Below are 23,272 nucleotides of genomic sequence, written 5' to 3'. Positions count from 1 at the left end.
TCTGGATAAATGATCCGCAAGTTAGCGTTTTCCGTCGTGAATCTTGTTCTGGAGGCAGCTCTGCAGAATGGTCACTAGCTAGCACAGCCACAATGTCATAAAATCTGATTTTAAACCTAACCCTAACCATAACCACACTGCTAACCCTAATACATAACCCTAACCTTAAATTAAGACCAAAAAGCTAATTTATTTTCATGAAGTTTTACAATATAGCCAATTTTGACTTTGCAGCTGGCCTATCTAAGGGGAAATCGCTCAATTCTGCCTTCAGGACAAGACTCATGAAAATACACGTCAACCTACAAATGATCCACCTACCACTATTATCACTATGAATGTTGGATAGATAGCAGGATAGACAGTTAGACTGGTAGACTATATTGACCTGTGGTATAGTTAACATGCGGAAAAGCGCAGTGCATAAGGGAAGTACCAAAACACCTTGATAGGGGAGGCACCTGCAAGCAGATGAGGACATTTGGCTAGGATGGAAGAAATTATATAGTAAAACCTGCAAAAGGGCGAATGTAAACCAGTGAAAAAACGCACTATACCCTCACCTGTGCCCAATAAAAAAACACCCATACCCTATTTTGGACCACACCCCAGCAAATTTCTAACTGTCCATTGAGTCAAACTTATGAGATAGCGGTAGTGCTTTATTACCTTGACTATATCTTAACAGTGTGAAGGCAGGGCTATAGATGACCAGAATTTGCACAGACCATCTGGCCCAGTCTTTTCATTGTTTTAGCCTTCCACCATTGCCCTCAGGCTGTTTCTCATGTTCATTCTGTATAACTACTCATGTCTCTATCACTTGATCATCTGATCCTCTGTCTTCACAACTCCATCCTTGCAAGAGAACACCCGCAACAGTCAACACTCTAGTCCACATTTCCTGTCTTTTTACCAGTATGGACAAATATACTGTTGTGAGGGACAAGGTAGCCATTTTGCAGATTGACATATTGAATTGCCACATTTTGTAACCTGAAACATTACAAAACAATCCAAATGAGTTAACATGGTTAACCTGTCGCTCTGAGTATAGCAAGAGCAGATGTAACATTCTGGAACAATCTCTAGCTTTTCCCAACTGATGCTTGTCTTCTTCTTCTTAAATTACCGGAATCCCATGCAGTTGTTTTACCTCTAGAGATAACAAAATCAGCCATTTGTCATTTTCGGAACCCTTGTTTAAATAAATGAGTGCTCAGTTATCAATATTATCCATAGTATTTCACTATCTTTAATCTAATTTATCCTAAAAACACTTTCTGAGATGAAAGGCAGTGCAGATCCAGAGTCTCTGAACTATGGTGGTTGGACACATGCTGTGCACACATTGATTGTACACCTCTTTGAACTGGCTATATTCCAGTCTTGTTTCGTGCGATCCATTCTACTAATGAACATGGCAGTCCATTGCAAAGGGAAGGGGTGTATTGCAGTCTTTCTCTGTTAAAAAAAGGTATATTATTTAATTTCTGCATTTCTTCATTTGCAGACACTGACCCACTCTGTTATTCGACACTCTTCGCAGACCACGTAACAGCACCAGTGGAACTTGCAGTTGCATCGTTCACTTCGGGTCTGCTGTAAGATGTTATGGCCTCGCCCGCAGCAGAGGCTTTCACAGTTGTCCATCTCTGGACTCGTCTTGTTACAGATCCTCCCATGCGTTCCGGCCGAGTCGGAACGCAGATCCCTCTCGCAGAAGTCCGGGGACTTCTCAAAGTAGACCAGCTCGTTGAGTCGTCTGTGTGTGGGGTGGTGGGCGTGCTCCAGCTGGCCCGTGTTCCTGTTGTGGGCTTTGATGAGGGTGGCTATGTGGAAACGCTCCTTGAGCAGCGAGCCTACCACCCTGAACTCCGGTGTGACTTGCCAGCAGGTCTTCAGCTGGCAGCTTCCTGATGTCCCGTGGCATTTGCATTTCCGTCTCATGTGGTTCATCACCACCTGCACAGAGGGGAACAGGGAACTGCACGTTAACATCCTCCTTCATCTCATCCTGTAGTAGGACACATGTTCACTCATCAAATTAGGCAAATCAACTAGACTGTGACTAGACTCCTCTTTCATTCTACAACTGCTAACATTTATCACATATAATTGTCACTAAAATAATTGGCTTGACTTTTCTGCAATAATGTTCAAAATAAATTAACTTTATTTACACAATTTCTCACTCTAAGGTGATGGAACTCCCTTCCACTTGATCCTGGCCCCCTCTCCCAAAATGAGTTGTGTGTGTGTGTGCTTCATATTGCTGAGTAACCAATTACGCATCAAAAATATTACAGGCATCACAAATATGTAGGTAGAGTACCACTAGTCTAATATTGAGAGGTTTTGCTCCGAAGCTGCACTGTAGTAGCGCTTTTTCATGACAATGACAAGTTCACATCACACTCCCAGACCTCCCATTCTCTCAACAATGCACTCATCTGTCAGCCTGAGTTATAAACTTTTAGATCCAATTACCAACAGGAAAAGGGGCCACCCTCAGCACTGACAGATGCTCCCTATACCCACCCCTATCAACAGCACAAGCACAAACACACACCTTCAGCACTCCCACATTCTACTCTCTCCTAGGCCTCTACCCAGCTGCCCTGGGACACACACACATGAAGACGATCGAAAACAAGTTCAGTCTGCTGAAAGCCAAAGGATTACGTTTCTACTAGTACAGTATGTGAGTCACAGCTAAAATGAGCGTGAGGGTGAAACTGTACTATTTAATGTGCTGGCTTCTCTTTCTTTGTTTTGAGATAGAGCGAGGAGATCCCGAAACGTGTTTTCCCTTTGGATAGAAACGGGTCGAAACCCACTTTATTATTCAGCTGTGTTCTGATCCATTAAACAGAGCGTTCCGACGGTCTGAGCCGAGGACATAGTCGTAGCCACTCTAAGACTAAAGGTCATTTTGAACAGTTGCCAAAGCAGATATACTTTGTGGAGAAGCATGAATTCTTTAAGGGTTTGTGTGCAGAGGTTTTCATTTCAGGGCCTCTTGTAGGTGTTCCCATTGAATAGAGAGAAAGTGCTATTCTGTGTGAATGTGAGTGGGAGAGTGATACATGTACCCACTTGAGTCATCCATTAGGAATGATAGGGAAAGAGAAACAACACTTGATCTCACTGGGGCCAAAGCTAACAACTATTGATCACAGCCCATTCAGACCAAATATCGCAAACCTGGAGAAATACTTTCAGGCCTTTCAAGCTTCGTTTTTACATCAGAGCATTGCGTCCCTGAACTGCATCCTTCTGGCTTTATATATACCCTATAATTACACAACAGTAACCCACTTAACGCTTTAGATACACACTGAACTGGACGATTTAATTGTATTCTTACTGTAGTTGTTTTCATGAATTCTCGCAATCAACCGTCTAACTAGTAGGTTTGTTTACTACAAAAAAACGTCTGGATGAAGCAATATCCTGGAACCTGTAAGCAGGGGACGCAAAAATCACACACTAAAACGAGAGACAACTGAAACCAAAACGGGTATAAAACCTCAGAGCTGTCACAGTTTAGGAAATGGGACCTGCCTGCTCTTGCCATAACTGGCCCGGTCAGACATGAGTGCGGTGATGATGATCAGATCAGGAAGATTGTTCCCTTTACCCCACGCCGTGTCCCAGGGTGCACCTGGGACCATGATCTGAGTCGATGTGGGCGTGCCAGTGGCACCAGGAGGAAGAGTGTGTGAGCTGCTGCCGTGCCGAGCTCTCCTGGAGGTGACTGACTGACGAGAGACACTGATATGGCAGTGATTTAAGGAGCCCTTTTGGATGCGGAATTGACTGACTGGTTATTAGAATCTCGCTCAAAGGCCCAGAGGCTAGACAAGCCTGGAGGAGAGAACAGAGAGCAGAGTACAGGAACTATCTGATGCTCATATCTGTGTCTGCCATCCACTGATTAGCAACTCCTAGTCTAAGTCCCAAATGGCGCCCTACTCCCTATATAGTGTGCTACTTTTGACCAAAGCCCTATGGCAGGTATACTCAACTACTATTTAAGAAGGTCCGGTCACAAATATTTCCTAGATGGCAAAGGTCAGGATGAATATTGTCATTTATCGGCGTAGCAACAAACACCCTCCTTGCGACCCCAAACTGTTCAAACTGTTCCCACCCCTCTTTTTGGCCGAGAGAACATTCTACACATTTGCCATGGGGCGGAGAGAACATTTTGCAGTTTTAAGGCTAATGTCTTGCAATTCTCAACAGGCTCAGAGACAGTTTCTATCTACAAGCCATCACACTGCTGAACACTTGAACTGGACGGACCACCTGCACTGACTCTCCACACCTTAGCACACATGCACTCACTCACGCACACACCCAAACAGATATACAGTACCAGTCAAAAGTTTGGACACACCAACTCATAATAGTGAAGACATCATAACTATGAAATAACACATATGCAATCATGTAGTAACCAAAAAAGTGTTAAACAAATCAAAATATGTTTTATATTTTATATTCTTCAAAGTAGCCACCCTTTGCCTTGATGACAGCTTTGCACAGTCTTGGCATTCTCTCAACCAGCTTCACCTGGTATGCTTTTCCAACAGTCTTGAAGGAGTTCCCACATATGCTGAGCACTTGTTAGCTGCTTTTCCTTCACATCTCAATTTTGTTGAGGTTGGGTGATTGTGGAGGCCAGGTCATCTGATGCAGCACTCCATCGCTCTCCTTCTTGGTCAAATAGCCCTTACACAGCCTGGAGGTGTGTTGGGTCATTGTCCTGTTGAAAAACAAATGATAGTCCCACTAAGCGCAAACCAGATGGGATGGTGTATCGCTGCAGAATGCTGTAATAGCCATGCTGGTTAAGTATGTCTTGAATAAATCACAGACAGTGTCACCAGCAAAGCACCCCACACCATCACACCTCCTCCTCCATGCTTCATGGTGGGAACCACACATGCGGAGATCATCTGTTCACCTACTCTGCCTCTCACAAAGACACGGCGGTTGGAACCAAAATCTCAAATTTGGACTCCAGACCAAAAGGATAGATTTCCACCGGTCTAATGTCAATTGCTCGTGTTTCTTGGCCCAAGCAAGTCTCTTCTTCTTATTGGTGTCCTTTAGTAGTGGTTTCTTTGCAGCAATTCGACCATGAAGGCCTGATTCATGCGGTCTCCTCTGAACAGTTGATGTTGAGATGTGTCTGTTACTTGAACTCTGTGAAGCATTTATTTGGGCTGCAATGTCTGAGGCTGGTAAATCTAATGAACTTATCCTCTGCAGCAGAGGTAACTCTGGGTCTTCCATTCCTGTGGCGGTCCTCATGAGAGCCAGTTTCATCATAGCGCTTGATGGTTTAATGCGACTGCACTTGAAGAAACTTTATGCGACTGCACTTGACTGACCTTCATGTCTTAAAGTAATGATGGCCTGTCATTTCTCTTTGCTTATTTGAGCTGTTCTTGTCATAATATGGACTTGGTCTTTTACCAAATAGGGCTATCTTCTGTATACCACCCCTAATTTGTCACAACACAACTGATTGGCTCAAATGCATTAAGAAGGAAATAAATTGTTAATTGAAGTGCATTCCAGGTGGCTACCTCATGAAGCTGGTTGAGAGAACGCCAAGAGTGTGCAAAGCTGTCATCAAGGCAAAGGGTGGCTACTTTGAAGAATCTCAAATATAAAATATATTTTGATTTGTTTAACACTTTTTTGGTTACTACATGATTCCATATGTGTTATTTCATAATTTTGATGTCTTCACTATTATTCTACAATGTAGAAAATAGTAAAAATAAAGAAAAACCCTGTCCAAACTTTTGATACTGTACACTCATTCACCCACCCACACACACACCACACACACACACACACACACACACACACACACACACACACACACACACCAGTGGAGGCTGCTGAAGGCAGGACGGCTCATAATAATGTCTGGAACGGAGCAAATCGAATAGCATCAAACACATGGAAACCATGTGTTTGATGTATTTGATACCATTCCACTTATTCCGTTCCAGCCTTTACCACGAGCCATCCTCCCTAATTAAGGTGCCACCAACCTCCTGTGGCACACACACACACACATATACATTCATGCTACACATCACAACTTTGTTACCAGACTCTTGCTATTATTGCTAAATACTGCACAATTTAAACACTTTCCCCGCAATCACACCCTCCCCAAAACAAGTGTAAATATTGGATTATAAATTGTGCATTCCTGTGGGGGTACCCGCGGTCCATATTAACCCTGTTCTGGGTCCAGATCTGGACCGAGGTCTGCCAGTTGAGTATTGCTGTCCTATGGGATATACAGTGCATAGGGAATATGGTGCCATTTGGAATGTAACCTAGCCTAACACTGGTCTCATTACTGACACCCACTGCTAATACTGCCTGTCTAGTACAGGTCTCACTCTATAGCAGGGATTCCGAAAGATTGTTTTATTTTATTTTATTGTATTAAAATATATTGGACATAAAAGACAGTAAAATCACCAGGAAATCTTTTTCCAAATGTTGTGTTAGAGCCTGAATTTAAAATGGATATATATATATTTTAATGTCACTGGCCTACACGCAATACCCCATAATGTCAAAGTGGAATTTCTTTTATACCTTTAAAAAAAAAAAATGAAAAGACAAATTGGCTTAACAAGTCAAATAATAAGTTGCATGGACTCACTCTGTGTGCAATAATAGTGTTTAATGTGATTTTTTAATGACTACCTCATCTTTGTACCCCACACATACAATTATCTGTAAGGTCCCTGAATCGAGCAGTGACTTTCAAACACAGATTCAACCACAAAGACCATGGAGGTCTTCCAATGGCTCGCAAAGAAGGGCACCTATTGGTAGATGGGTAAAAAAAAGCAGACATTGAATTTCCCTTTGAGCATGGTGAAGATATTAATTACACTTTGGATGGTGTATCAATACACCCAGTCGCTACAAAGATACAGGCATCCTTCCTAACTCAATTGCCAGAGAGGAAGGAAACCGCTCAAGGATTTCACCATGAGGCCAATGGTGACTTTAAAACAGTTACAGAGTTTAATGGCTGTGATAGAAAACTGAGGATGGATCAACAACATTGTAGCTACTCCACAATACTAACCTAAATGACAGAATAAAAAGAAGGAAGCCTGTACAGAATACAAATATTCCAAAACATGCATCTTGTTTGCAACAATACACTCAAGTAGTACTGCAAAAAATATGGTAAAGCAATTAACTGTTTGTGTCCTGAATACAATGTCTTATGTTTGGGGAAAATCCAATACAACACATTACTGAGTACCACTCTCCATAGTTTCAAGCATGGTGGTGGCTGCATCATGTTATGTGTATGCTTGTAATTGTTAAGGACTGGGGAGTTTTTTCAGGATAAAAAATAAACGGAATGGAGCTAAGCAGAGGCAAAATCCTAGAGGAAAACCTAGTTCAGTCTGCTTTACACCAGACACTGGGAGATGAAGTCACCATTCAGCAGGACAATAACCTAAAACAGTCCAAATCTACACTGGAGTTGCTTACCAAGTAGACAGTGAATGTTGCTGAGTGGCCGAGTTACAGTTTTGACTTAAATAATCTTGAAAATCTACGGCAAGACTTGGAGAATTTTGAAAATAATAATGTGCAAGTGTTGCACAATCCAGGTGTGGAAACCTCTTACGATTTACCCAGAAAGACTCACAGCTGTAATTGCTGCCAAAGTTGATTCTAACATGTATTGACTCAGGAGTTGAATACTTATCTAATCAAGATATATTATTGTTTTATTTTAAATTATTTTTTAAAATAAATATCACACTTTAACTTCATTTTTGACATTACAGAGTATTTTGTGTAGATCGTTGACAAAAAATGACAATTCAATCCATTTTAATTCCACTTTGTAACACAACAAAATGTGGAGAAAGTCAAGGGGTGTGGATCCTTTCTGAAGGCACTGTATCTGTTTGGGATTCTTGTGGTCAATTTGCAGTGTACAAATTATTTATAACTATGTTCCGCCCCTCCGCTCAAGGTGAATTCGTCCCACGGCTGAATTTAATTGGGGACCCTTGCTCTATAGTATATTCACACAATACTCCATCATGTTTAAAACACATACTATATTATACATGGTAATCACTATCAGATGTCCCCAGCAACATGGACAAGGAAATAAACTGTGATATAAACAAACAATACTTACAGTATTTACAGTAAAACCAAAGGCTGGTACCTCGGTATCATCTTAGGAAAAAAAATATAAAAAGGATTCTTTGGCTGTCCCCATGGGAGAACCCTTTGAAGAAACTGTTTTGGGTTCCAGGTATAACCTCTTTTGGGTTCCATGTAAAATCCTTTCATTTTACATTTACATTTTACATTTTAGTCATTTAGCAGACGCTCTTATCCAGAGCGACTTACAGTTAGTGAGTGCATACATTTTTCATACTTTCCATATTAGGTTCTACCTGGAACCCAAAAGGGTTCTTCAAAGGGTTCTCCCATGGGGACAGCCGAATAACTATTTTTACGGAGTGTATCGTCTCGATTTGAATGCCCTCTTATATGAGGAAACATTCATGTCCAACTACACATGGTCATATCCTCCAAAGGCCTCTATCTCAGGCCTTTGACTGTCAGTCTCATTGAAAATTGTGCGTTACATATGTAGGTCTTATAAACTAACACTGCAGTTATGCAAAGAAAAAAAAAACGTATTTTGAAGAAATTGCCCCCAAATTCATTGGCAGACCACCGTTAGAAACACACATCTGGGCTGTTTTAATTGGGGAAGAGTGAGACAGACTCCTCTATAAACCAGCCCCAGACGGAGATCAAATAAGACATATTGGTAGCAGATTAGGACCACAGGCAATACTAGGTATTACATGGTCTACAGAGCACTCAAACACTTCACTATGTCTGCGTCCCAAATAGAACCCTATTCCCTTTACAGCGCAGGGCTCTGGTCAAAAGTAGTGCGCTATATAGGGAATAGGGTGCCATTTGTGACGCAAGCCATGCTCCTTCCTTTATCAAATGGTGTGTCTGTTTAATATTGTCATCATTCTTAACCCCCCTATTCCTCTCATCCTTATTGTGTCATTAAAAATGGGATTTAATAGTCTACTAAAATGTTATGACCTAAATGACTTCTGTTGACTGTCTTACTTGTGAATTGTTACTGGTATGTTGTCTATCTTGAATGGGATTTACAGTACGATAACGACTCAATGTTTAGCAAATATGACATTAAGTTATGAAGTGAACTACAACTACTAAAATATTTGTGGTAAATATATCTGTCCTGGAATCTTAAACAGCCATTTTTACGAACAAAGTTACATTGCACACTGCTTTATGTCGTTCCATTCAAAGACATGTAACAACAACCATAAAGGGTTGCAAAGCCACCATTTCAAAGAATATAAACAAACCCACATCACATTAAGTTTCAGCATCACTTAAGTAAATCAAACACAAGTCATCAAAGAACGGTTAAGATGGAGACACGCAATAATTGACACTGAACAATCATTTCATCTCAAAGTAACAAGACCAAATGAGAACCTTCCCCTACACAACAATCATGTGCAGTATTACTCTCTGTTAATGGTACACAACATTCACCGATCCAATTTGGCCTCTAATAAAATTGTATCCATAAGAGTTTCCACCTGCTGTGCCTTAACAGTGGTCAGCATTTGTTCTGGTGGTGCCCCCCCACTGATCCAATAGCATTTACACTCTCAGGCCAATGGAATGCTCCCTCTCCTCAGATGACGCTGCACGCCTCTAATGGAGCTCCAACAGGCAACCATAAAGGATTTACAAAGGCCAGACCAAAAAGTCACAATGCACAGTCAATGTGTAATAAGCTCAGCTACATATCAGAGAGAGAGAATAAAAAACAGCATAATTAATCTAAATATACAACGTAAAAGCAGAAAGCTAATTGTCAGCCACAGCACCAGCCACTCAAACAAGTGTATAAAGAAAGTTTGTGTTAATCATGAAATTACCTGCATTTACATGTAAATGTGTCCGTCTACTATCCTAGCACATTGCTTGTACTCGTAGCTGTGAATACAGACATGCTATGTGAAATGACGTCAGCACTTGTTGTGGGTGTGTAGTTCCAATTGAGTGATTCCAATTAAAATATTGTTGAAAGGAATTTACTACCATTGCAAATGTTTCCATGTTGTGGACAGCCACTGTAAACATTTAGTCATGCAGCGGGAACCTCAAAACTATGTTCTGATCAATCATGACATCATTATACACAAACATACTGCTACACAAGGGCGTTTCTTTGTGTTGGATATTGCCTGGGGGGGGGGGGGGGGGGGGGGGGGTCCTATCTTTGGTGTCCAGCTTTTCCTGGTGGATATGACAGACGACAACATGGTTCAATCTGCTTTGTGTCATTGTTGAGCACAGCCACGTCTTCACAACCAAATGACATCAGAATGTAGGCAACAGCATTTGTTATATCACTTGGAATACCGTCAGAAAAGATGAGGAGTTGAACCGATAGTTCCAATCTGTGTGCAATGTAAATTGCTGTGCAACATGCTTTACCAGACTACCTTATAACTCAAATTCAAAATGTTCACCTGATGACCTGTTCATTCTCTCCCTGTGCCTCAACATGGGCTGTGCTCTCCCTCTCTCTACTGACTGTCTCTGACCCCTGCCATGACAACCAAATGAATTCAGAATGCAGAGAACAACGGTGTTGTTATAGCAATTGGGCTACAATCAGCAAAGATGAGGAGTTGAACTGATAGTGCCTTCTAACTCAAATTCTCACCTGATGACCTGTTCATCCTCAACATGGACGGTGCTCTCTCTCTCTCACTCTCTCTATTGCCTGTCTTTGAACACTGCTATAATCATATGACCAAGTACCATTATCATTTACAAAAATAGCTGGCCTTAACAATGATGGGGTTAGCTTATTAACATGAATTAGATAATGCTTTTATTAGCTACATTATTTATTTACTGTCTGGCAATAGGTATAGATCGCTAGCTGACTACATACTGCCAGCCTATTATTAATTGTACAGTGTAGTCCCTTCCCCCACAAGTTACGCACCTGCTGCTGTGGAGTAAATTTTGCAAAACGTTTGTTTAAAATAAAAGCAGAGAAATTAGTCGGAATGAGAGGGATGTGCTTTGGTTAAAAAATATATTACTTTATCTATGACTTTTCTCCCCTGATAAACTCCTCTGAAATCTGTATTTGGGGGGAAGGAAGGGCGAATCTCTTTTTACTTTCCGCCGTGTTTGATGTCTAAAATCTTTTGCTGGGTTTAAACATCTGTTTCCAAACAGCCAGCAGCCACTAATTAGAGCTTTTAACAAGACTGAACGTCGTGAGAACCAGAGGGTGGGCATGAGGCGACATGTATAACCCACTTTTTTTAGGGGAGGGGTTGGGGGAGGTGGTGGAGGGTACGAGGTATTATTTGAGACCTCACCTGTCAGTGTTATCGTTTTGATTTGGGGGGGGGGGGGCTTTCTGCTCTCTTTGAAGTAATCAAGGTGCTGCCCTGGCTGCGTTCTTCTAACGATGCACCACTCCCTGAGACATACTGTATCTCTGATATCTCTGTACACTGCTTTAGTATATTACATTCACACCTTCAATTGTTTTCTTCTCCCAGCGTAGTACTCATTAAAGCATTGATATATGAGGAGTGCTAAGAGAACTGCACTCCACACGCCCAGAGCATTGTGCAACCTGATCTGAGAAACGATTAGCAGATGCACAGACTCTGCAGCTTTTAACACAACTCTGGTCATCTGTGTCAAAACACAGCTCAGATACTGTACATTGAGTTCATTGAAACTGTTCACAATAAACTAAATTCCAGCTAGATGTAATAGAGCTATACTGAAATACATTTGAAGATACAGCTCCTTTTAATTACACAGTGCAACTGTTGATTGACGTTCTGGTGAATCTACTTGTAATGGAAGTTTTTGTTTCAACTCATGTATGTTAATAGTGCCGGTTTTCTTGGCTCTCCTTGTGATCCAAGAAGCTGTCTCCAAAAGCGGTTTTGACAGTTTCAAAGCATTTCCCAGTAGCAGCAGGTAAGTTTCTAACACAATCAGCTACTGTTGGCAAATAGGCCTCTTGGCAAAAACAGAGCTTCAATGTGCCCAAACTATGAATCTTCCCTGCAACTTCTCACCCTGAGTGTCAAATATATCAAAAGTTAGTAGCTAGCTATGACTCTCTATCTTCCCTATGTTGATATATTTTTGTCATAACACTGCAAAACCAAAGGGTGTAACATTGATCATATATCTTCGATCTTGGGATCCAACTAAGAACAGTAGCCTCGTAATATGTAAACATAGAAACTCTGAAATTCTTAAGAAGAGGATTCAATTCACTGTTGATTTGGAAATTATATTACTTCAAAGTTTTGTACATCTGATTGTACAGTATAGAACTGGCCTCTTGAACTTGTCCAAGAAGCAAATGGTGTCATGGCTCATTGTGTCTCTGCTATGGACAAACTCATGGGTCACTGTGTAGAGCCGAGCATGGATTATCATACTGCACATGAGAAGCAGGACTATCATCAGAGGCTCTCTATCTATCTTTCTCTCCCCGCTTGGCTAAGTAACTCCACATTTGTGTTTTGTCTGAATAATCAAGGAAACCAGAAGTCAACTGATGGAAAGATACAAGAGCAAATTACTGCGGAGGAAGCGCAGGACAATGAGCAATTTACTGCTCCTTTTGTGTATGGCAACAGTGCTGCCTGGGAGCAATCAAAACTTATCGCTGTCATTTAAATATCAGTGTCCAGTGCATCAACAGTAACAACAGGTAGTAGAAGTAGCAGTATTAGTAGTATTAGTAGTTGTAGTAGCATAGTAGTAGCAGTAGTAGTAGTAGTAGTAGTAGTAGTACCTGTAGTAGTAGTAGTAGTAGTTGTTGTTGTTGTTGTAATAGTGTAGAAGGAGTAGGAGTAGGAGTAGTAGTATTAGTATTAGTATTAGTAGTAGTAGTAGTAGTAGTAGTAGTAGTAGTAGTAGTAGTAGTAGTAGTAGTAGTTGTTGTTGTTGTAATAGTGTAGAAGGAGTAGGAGTAGTAGTAATTGTAGTATATCAACATTTCTATTATAAACTCTTTACTGTGTGGGTACTTTCTCTTCTCTGTTTATTTCATAAAACATACTGAACTAACCCATAAACCAATCCCCTGCTACTGCTACTCTTCCTGTCATCTCTGGAGCAACACAAATCTGACACAAATCATCCACTTAGTCCAACACCAGAGTAATAATACCATTGCCAATACCAAGCATCTGTCCATGAAATCAACTCCATTGGCTGGGAAAATACCCATGGAATACCAAACGAATATTATTCAATTGATCACATATGGTATCATAACATCAACCAAAGAAAACTAGCGTTAAGTATAGCCAGGCCACTGCTATATGGCCATCATAAACAAGCGTCTTTATTAGCCACATGCTACACTGGGAAAGCCCCTAGTAGGAAGTCGATTAAATTGAGCATGCATAAATTGCAAGATCCAAGTTGCTTGAACAGGAGTTATGGCAAAGACATCCACAACAAGCATAAGGAGGCATCTTGCTTTGAAATGTAAGAATGACAGGAAAATGTATGTATGCATGAAGGTGAGGTGTGGCGACGACACTGAATTTGCCAATAAATGTCAGCTATGACATTTATTTCATATCAATCCTTTATTAATTTCCTATATCGTTATCTTAAAAACCATACTATGACTATGAGCACGTTCAAACATATACGCAGCTGCGTCCTTGGGTGTTATTGTAACAGCCTGATTACAAACATTAATAAGAATAAAGTGGGAGAGGAGGCCTGACTCAAAGACACCACACTCGCAAAGCTATTGCATCATGTGGAGAAATAATCATCTGTATTGATAGGTCAACTACTGACTTCTGGGCCAATAAAATCAGACCCTGTGTATCAGAATGACGTGATTGTTAGGATTCAAGTCATAATCATCTCATTCTTTACCTGCTTTCATGGTTAATGTTCCTTTGTAGTGCTGCCCAGCCCCTGAAGTGACTCTTATCAACAGTATGCAAGGTTTCCTCTGTGTTGTTTTAGGAACACTGCATTATCTCACCAACCCCCATTCTGTCACACCTCTGGGTAGCAGAGGTTCTGTTGCCTTGACATCTTGTAGGTCTGACGTCTGATTGGACGTTAACTCAACAGTAATGCTATTGGTCAACAACTCAGATTTTGAACGCAAAGAAGTCAGATGCTGATAAAAGGGTCTTAGCTTTCTCTCCTTTGGTCCTGACCTGCGCTAGTGAGATACACTCTCTCTCTTTCTCCCTATCTCTCTCCACCTCGGGGACTCTGTGGCATGGCCTTTCAGGCTATGACTTCTCTCTCTCCTTCTCTGATCATGCCTAGAATAACGTCTTGTAATGCTTGTTGATGCTTTGCAACTTAAGCTTATGCCTTCATTCATTTTACAATGTCATTCAATCTATTTCCTTTGATAGACAGCTCTTATTCCTTTCTTAATGCTTTATTCCTGTAACTCAACTATAGTATCTTGCATATTGCTGAATCATTGTTATGGAGTCATAAACAATAGGCTTTGTTAACATACAAATTGCATAGTCTTATTACGGGTCGCATGTAAAGTATTTATAATATCCATATACATTAAATATTACCCCACTACATCTTTTCCATTCAAAACTCCTCAGTGATTTAAGAATACGTCCCAAATGACAATCTATTCCCTATAGTGCACTACTTTTTACCATAGCCCTATGAGCCCCCACACACTAAGTATTTTCTATAGAGAAGAGAGAGTTGTACTGTAAACCCCTCTGCACAGTCATATCCCCTACCACCCACCACCCCCAAACAGCCCTCGTCAGTAGCTGAAACGCCTCCTCTCACCTGCCTGCCAACTCTGTTGTTGTGGAGCCTCATCCTGGCATGGATGTCCTTGTATGTCTCGCGCGAGTCCAGGAAGTCCCTGGAGAACTTCTCCCCAAAGTCCACGTCGGGGCTGCAGCCTCCCCACTCCCAGGAGTCCTGAGGCCCGGGCAGGTCTGCAGGGAAGTGCTCCATGACTCCGTGCACCATGCCCTTCCCCCGGTGGATGGCCTCCAGCTGCAACCGGTTCAGTTTGATGCGGAAAGCCTCCTCGTCGCCTCTCCGCCTCTCGTCGCAGCCGCACGCCTTCAGCTTCCCCATGGAGCAGGCATTGGACACGGCGTGGACCACGCCCGCCGCCGCGATGGCGTACGCAAAGGCACTCTCTCGGAAACCTGCAAGGGACGAAGAGAAAGAAAAGATTGACGACAGAGATCCTATCCTGTTATACTCCTTTTGATTCCTACTGCACATCCAGTACAGTGCAGTAGATAGGTATCTGTGGAGCTATAGAGAAGTCCAATGAGCCCTGATGGGTTGTTGAGATACACTGCAGTACCGGTATAAACCCCCACCCTACCTCACAACACAACAGAGGCAGAAACATCTGGGACAATAGGAATTAAGCCCAAACACTTGCATGTCTCCAGGCCCAGGGGTTGAAAGTGAAGAAACCCCCACCATCCTTTCAACATTAAGGATCTGACAGTGATCATGAACAGGGCTGGAAGTGGCCGGTGGGGGTGCAGCAGACGTGAGCACCGTATTGTTAATCCCCTTTAAAGCTCTCCCTTTATTGAGCTCTCCAGCATGTTTACAATTAACCTGGCTACTGTTGGAAACCGTTTGATCTGCCTGCCAAATCCCACACAGCAGCCGCATGGCGTCTCAGCCCTAATCAGGCCAGTATGGGCTGCTCTGTCATGTTATGGGTGACGCAGCAAGACAGAAGAAAAAGCAATAGCAGAAAGTTACCAGTACTAGGGTTTCAAATCCTGGTTAGAGGATTTCGGATTTCCTGCTTATTGCTTTCTAATTCCAGGAATCTTCCAACAGGGATTTCTGGAAAACCTGGACATTTTGGGAAAGTTACCATGAATTTTGCAACGCCCACATTAATACATATTATTCTACACATCTTTCAAAGAAGGTACGGCGATTCTGAGGGCCTTCCTCGAGTTGTTCGTGCAGAATCCTAACATTGTTACAGCAACTTAATGGGCATAGAGTTTCTCTGTCCAGTACTGCCCATTTCAATAGTTACAGGGTAACATACAGAGCATATTCACCACAGGTGTCTGTCTATATTGTACTCTCCTTAGTGGTGATCAGAGCTAATAGCCTGTAACCATGACTCCCCGAGTTCCTGTAAAACCAGCCCTTCTCAGAATCACTTACTAAAGAGAAAAAATAGTGTTATAAAAAGAAACATGTTTAGAACATGTTCAGGACTTTAAAGGGGAAATCTGCAGTTGCTACATCCATTTTTGGGCTTATAAATTAATGATATGTACTCATTGATTCTTGATGTGATGAGGTGGTGTTGAAGAAGTCAGGCGCAGGAGGGTAAATCACAGAATAACAGGCTTTAAACTGCAAAATACAGGTTTACGCAGAAATGCGTCAAACGCACTCCAGGGCACAAAACAGGCGCACTGGAAAATAAAAGGCACACGGGAAATACTCCCGTCGATACACAATACACGAGCTCCACCGAGCTTCACTAACCTCCACAATAAACAATCACCCACACAGACAAGGAAGCAGAGGGAACACTTATACCATGACTAATGAGGGAATAAGGACCAGGTGTGTGTGATTGAAGACAAGACAAATGGAGTGATGATAAATGGATCGGCAGTAGCTAGTAAGCCGGTGACGCCGAACGCCGAAACCTGCCCGAACAAGGAGGGGAAGCAGCCTCGGCGGAAGTCGTGACACTTGAATATAACTTATTAATGCCTCATGAGCTTAGTTCAACTGTCATAAATGTAAACAAACACTATATCAAAACATGGTTAAAACTATAATTGTGATCTCATGGATGGGCAGTCCTTGCATCCATAGCTCTGCCTATGAATTTGTGTGGTTGCATTTCTCCAGCTCCAACCCTCAGCTTTTTACCGAAACAGGGGTGGGGAGTGCGATTTGTGATTGTTTCAACTCCTGATTGCCACTTTAAAGCTTACATTTTGAGGAAAATCGTATTACTACAAACAGCCCTATTTGTCACTATTGTAGAGATGCTCAGTGTTACTTCGTTTGTGTTATTACAACTTGTGATATTTGTAACAATGACTTTCTTACTTTTGGTTGACAAAAAGTAGACATGATCAAGCCAGAATTCGATTGATCATATTTTAATAATTTAAAAACTCCCAATTGTAACTGTTATTATTAAATCTGTATAGGTATACAGTATCAATTACAAATTACATTTGGAGTTAAAGAAAGTGCCCAAGTTTGAACAAGTCCTAAACTGTGACCCCAGTTCAATGGTGCTTGTAAAGAAAAGCCTTAAAGAAAAGCACCCCAACGGTTTAGAGGATAGATAAGATATAGTCGATGATATTCCATTGATCATCCCCTATTCACTCACTCATACACACACACGTACACACACGTACACACAGACACACACACTCACACAGAGTAGTTTTTCTGCCTCTCCAACTTCCCATGATTCCATGGGGGACGGAGGACGGCACTTAGATGCAGCCCAGAGACACAGACATGAAAATGCTGTTTTAGATTTCCTCCCAAGCAGGCTGAGGCGAGAGACCTGGAACAAATCAATCTAACAAATAATTTAAAGTGAGAGGCACGCCCGGCTGAACTGATGGCTGAGGAAGTGGGAAAATGAATTAAAGATTAAAGAAAACTGTCACTTTGTGTTACAGAAACCAACTAAACAGGTTTATGTATTACCACTGAGAGTTGGGAAAGTGCTGAGAGCAAATTCACAGCACTTGCACTGGCAGAGAGTAAAAGCATTAGCCGGGCCCCGAGAAGGCTCACTTTATGTGTCTCACTGGCTTTTTTGCCTAGTTTTAATTCAGGCTAACGTAGAAATATGGCCCCATAAAGTATGTCAGAATAAATCAACAAGCAGATACATGTTTGAGGTAAAGAGGATATGACATCCGTTTCCTGTAGTAAAATTAGATATCCAAACAAACAATTAGATAGGGCATGCATAATATACTGCATATGCAAAACCCACTCATAAAAGCTTCTAAACAAAAACATGCATCTGCACGTTTCGCTACTGTAGTTCCTACTGTATGTTTGTTGGTACCCAGTTCAAATAAAATGTAGTATAAGAAAATATATTTCATATAAACGCAACTACAGTTGAAGTCAGAAGTTTACACACACCTTAGCCAAATTCATGTAAACTCAGTTTTTCACAATTCCTGACATTTAATCCTAGTAAAAATTCCCTATCTTAGGTCAGTTAGGATCACCACTTTATTTTAAGAATGTGAAATGTCAGAATAATAGTAGAGAGAATGATTTATTTCAGCTTGTATTTCTTTCATCACATTCCCAGTGGGTCAGAAGTTTACATACACTCAATTAGTATTTGGTAGCATTGCCTTTAACATGTTTAACTTGGGTCAAACGTTTCAGATAGCCTTCCACAAGCTTCCCACAATAATTTGGGTGAATTTTGGCCGATTCCTCCTGACAGAGCTGGTGTAACTGAGTCAGGTTTGTAGCCCTCCTTGTTCGCACACACTTTTTCAGTTCTGCCGACACATTTTCTATAGGATTGAGGTCAGGGCTTTGTGATGGCCACTCCAATACCTTGACGTTGTTGTCCTTAAGCCATTTTGCCACAACTTTGGAAGTATGCTTGGGGTCATTGTCCATTTGGAAGACCCATTTGCAACCAAGATTTAACATCCTGACTGATGTCTTGAGATGTTGGTTCAATTTATCCACATAATTGTCCTTCCTCATGATGCCATCTATTTTGTGAAGTGCACCAGTCCCTCCTGCAGCAAAGCACCCCCACAGCATGATGCTGCCACCGCCGTGCTTCACGGTTGGGATGGTGTTCTTCTGCTTGCAAGACTTCCCCTTTTTCCTCCAAACATAACAATGGTCATTATGGCCAAACAGTTCTATTTTTGTTTCATCAGACCAGATTACATTTCTCCAAAAAGTACGATCTTTGTCCCCATGTGCAGTTGCAAACCGTAGTGGCTTTTTTATGGCGGTTTTGGAGCAGTGGCTTCTTCCTTGCTGAGCGGCCTTTCAGGTTACGTCGATATAGGACTCGTTTTACTGTAATATAGATACTTTTGTACCTGTTTCCGCCAGCATCTTCACAAGGTCCTTTGCTGTTGTTCTGGGATTGATTCGCACTTTTCGCACCAAAGTACGTTCATCTCTAGGAGACAGAACGCGTCTCCTTCCTGAGCGGTATGACGGCTGCGTGGTCCCATGGTGTTTATACTTGCGTACTATTGTTTGTACAGATGAACGTAGTACCTTCAGGCGTTTGGAAATTGCTCCCAAGGATGAACCAGACTTGTGGAGGTCTACAATTATTTTTCTGAGGTCTTGGCTGATTTCTTTTGATTTTCCCATGATGTCAAGCAAAGAGGCACTGAGTTTGAAGGTAGGCCTTGAAATACATCCACAGGTACACCTCCAATTGACTCAAATTATGTCAATTAGCCTACCAGAAGCTTCTAAAGCCATTACATCATTTTCTGGAATTTTCCAAGCTGTTTAAAGGCACAGTCAACTTAGTGTATGTAAACTTCTGACCCACTGGAATTGTGATACAGTGAATTATAAGTGAAATAATCTGTCTGTAAACAATGACATGCGTCATGCACAAAGTAGATGTCCTAACCGACTTGCCAAAACTATAGTTTGTTAACAAGAAATTTGTGGAGTGGTTGAAAAACGAGTTTTAATGACTCCAACCTAAGTGTATGTAAACTTCCGACTTCAACTGTATGTAACAAAATATTCGTTCAAAGTATGCATTTCTTAGCGGATTAATCACCTCATTTAAAAGCGGTTGTTTATATAAATTATTTAGAGTTTCTATGCCTCAGGCAAAACATACCCATCCATAACCAAATGCCAGAAAACCAACAACTCCTTCAATAATAATGACAAACAGTCAGTGTGTAAAGTGAATGAGTAAAGGGGGACAAGTCCCAAATGGTACCCTATTCCCTTTATAGTGCAATACGTTTTACAAGTAGGGCACTATAGGGAATAGGGTGCCATTTGGGATGCAGGCGTGGTAATCAGAAGCACCTTTTTTAACTCAGGAGGTGTCCCTACCCCATACTGTCTGTTAGGTGACTCACCTCGTTTGAAAACCACACTATCGTATGGGATCTTGTTCCTGGTCTCCAGGCTGGAGCAATTCCACCTGTGTCCTCTGAACTGGTGCTGGCACTCATGGATGGCGATCTGGATCCCTTGGATGGCTGAGGCAGTGACGTCGGGGTTTCTCATGCACACTTCTAGTTGTCTGTGGTTCAGTCCAGGCAGGGTCAAGCACACAGTGTTAGCGTTGAGAATGGGGTCGATATTAGGGATCTTCAGCCCTAGAATCTTGTTGGAATCTACCCTGGAACACAGAAGGTTTGATGTTAAGGTGTGCCTGTACTGTAGCACATGATTGATACTTCTGTGGCATGTAAATCATTTGTAACAACCATCATTTACATGACAGGAGTCAGGTGTTTTACAGTATTACACTTCTGAGAGTTTATGGTTGTAAATTGTTTCTGACAGTATTGACTCATGAAGTAGATGAAGGTCTAAAAGCGGTACATTGTACATTGTGGAAATGAAAAATCCAGTTTTAATGATTTTTTTGTTATGCATTCTAAAATATATTGCCTCCTGCACACACACACACACACACACACACACACACACACACACACACACACACACACACACAAACACACACACACACACACACACACACACACAAACACACACACAGACAGACACACACCAGTCAATCTCATGAAGTTCATCCATTTAAATGCAATTTGTGCAATCATTCATATTTGCAGAGTTGTTACTGTAATCACAGTATTGATCAAAGAAACATGTTGGCATTGGTAAAATAACAGATTGCATTTCTACAACTCATTTGACCATGTCTCAAATAACTCTGCGACATCAAACTTAAAATCTCGCAATCTGATATTGAATGAAGGGGCATGTCACAAGAGAGGATGGACACCATGTTAACAAGAATGAAAAATAAGCACTCAGTCCAAAAGTGTGGGATAACTTTTTAGAGTCATTGAAAAATTCTAAGAGCAAATTCACGTTACTTTGATTCTGAGTAGAAAAGTACTTGGGAACATTGGGAACATTTATGTAAATACAGCATCCTGATCATTAAAACAGTTATGCAGAAGTAAACATTTAATAACCCTTTAAATCAACTTTGGGTTATTACAGTAGCCTAAAAAGGATACCTACACTGACCAAGTATGGAACAAAGACTGTTTATTTGCTTACATCTCCTAAACATCTCCATGTGCATTACATTATCATGCAAAGAGTATGATATGTATGATAGTAAAGGTAGTCATCATGTCAATAATATGATACTTATTAAGTTATGACAAACTCATATACTGCTAGATGAACATGATTTGTGAAGTTAAAGTTGTTCTGAGTTATTTATTGTACAGTACTAATTGCACAATATGATTTGCGAACAAGAGCAATGCCTACAATGAACCTAACGTAGTGATTGTGCCAACATAGACTAGAGGGTCAACTGTAGCTAGGTGCTGCAACATGTAAATAAAATCACAACCGACTATAATGTAGCAACTGTAGGCTGTAATACATGTGGTACAAACTTTAGATAAACACTGGCACAATTCATTATTTTATTAATTTATGAGTATATCTTGAAGATGAATAACTACACCAGTATAAGTAAAAGACTACAATTCAAAGAAATCTTCAGGTAAAATATTAAATTAAGTAAATGAAACTTCTCAACTCACCTTTGATTGAACAGAGCGATTGCCATCACAATACATATTAGGCGGCAGAATGAGAAATCCATTGTATCGCTTGTTTTTGACAAAATATAAGAAATGACATAGAGCGTGTATAACAAGTTATATCTCTCTATAATATCTGTCAGATTTTTGCAAAGAAAATGTTTGTCCACTCCAGAGTTCCCGGGGGACGCGCTTTGAGGATGACAGGTCTTGAGTTCAAGTGTGGATCTGATTTGAGAACTGATAAAAGACAAAGTGCTGGATGTACCTAACGACTGCAGGACAAGTCATTCAAAGAACGACAGAGTTTGACTGCACTATCTGTCAACTTATTGAATGAAGATAATGTTGGAAGAGAGACGACTAAACACTCTTGCATGCTATCTCACATCTGCGCAATTGTACGACAGCTCCGCCAAGATATTTGCATTGGAATACATCCGAAAGCCGTGGGTGTACTAACAGCGCACTATCTTGAGTCTCGTTGACTTGTGATGATTTGCTTATACTGATAGCATTCTAAACTACACCACTTAGCACTTTGCCAGCCCACTTCTACGTCACTCAGAGTAACTAATAGCGGCAGAAGAGGACAACCCACCGACTGGGCACACACCGGTTGAATCAATGTTGTTTCCACATCATTTCAACAAAATTACGTTGAACCAACGTCGAATAGATGTTGAATCGATGTCTGTCCCAAGTTTGCACTGGGCATAAACTGGTTGAATCAACATTATTTCAACTTAATTTGTCAATGTATTGTGACATGAAAAATTAATTGGATTTGCAAAACGTAATGAATTGAAACTGTTGTTTTGAGGGTGACATTTCAACCACAGGATTATGTCATCGTGGTAACTAATTTTCAACACAGACAAACCTTGTATAAAATATGTTGAATTTGTAAATTTGAAACAATGGCAGACCTTGAACATTATATCCACTATCAGAAAAAAAACTATAGGCTGGGCAGCACCTCCTACTGGAGAGTTGATCTGACATGCTGGCCAGACCACACGTGTGTCCACCTGTGCCATCGCGCGCATGTTGATTTTGTCCACACACACCAGACACGATCAGGACACGCAGGTTGAAACATCAAAACGAACTCTGATTCAACTATATTAACTTTGGGACAGGTCAAAAACCATTAAACATGTATGGCAATTTAGCTAGCTTGCTGTTGCTAGCTAATTTGTCCTGGGATATAAACATTGGGTTGATATTTTACCTGAAATGCACAAGGTCCTCTACTCCAACAATTCATCGATAGATTTAAGGGTAAACCGAGT

The 23,272-nt window shown here is 41.2% G+C and overlaps 1 pseudogene across 1 annotated transcript; it reads right to left on the bottom strand.

The window, feature by feature from the left end:
- Positions 1-645: 645 nt before the first annotated feature.
- Positions 646-22,268, bottom strand: LOC311143698 (protein Wnt-10a-like; annotated as a pseudogene). Its single transcript has 4 exons — positions 21,978-22,268; positions 20,298-20,563; positions 14,980-15,353; positions 646-1,965 (listed from the first exon to the last, which is right to left on the bottom strand). The product of its transcript is annotated as a protein Wnt-10a-like (transcript).
- Positions 22,269-23,272: the final 1,004 nt, after the last annotated feature.

Source organism: Coregonus lavaretus (genome assembly GCF_964263955.1).
Source record: "Coregonus lavaretus genome assembly, chromosome: 16".
In the NCBI taxonomy this organism is placed as follows: domain Eukaryota; kingdom Metazoa; phylum Chordata; class Actinopteri; order Salmoniformes; family Salmonidae; genus Coregonus; species Coregonus lavaretus.
This window is presented reverse-complemented; position numbering and strand designations above follow the sequence as displayed.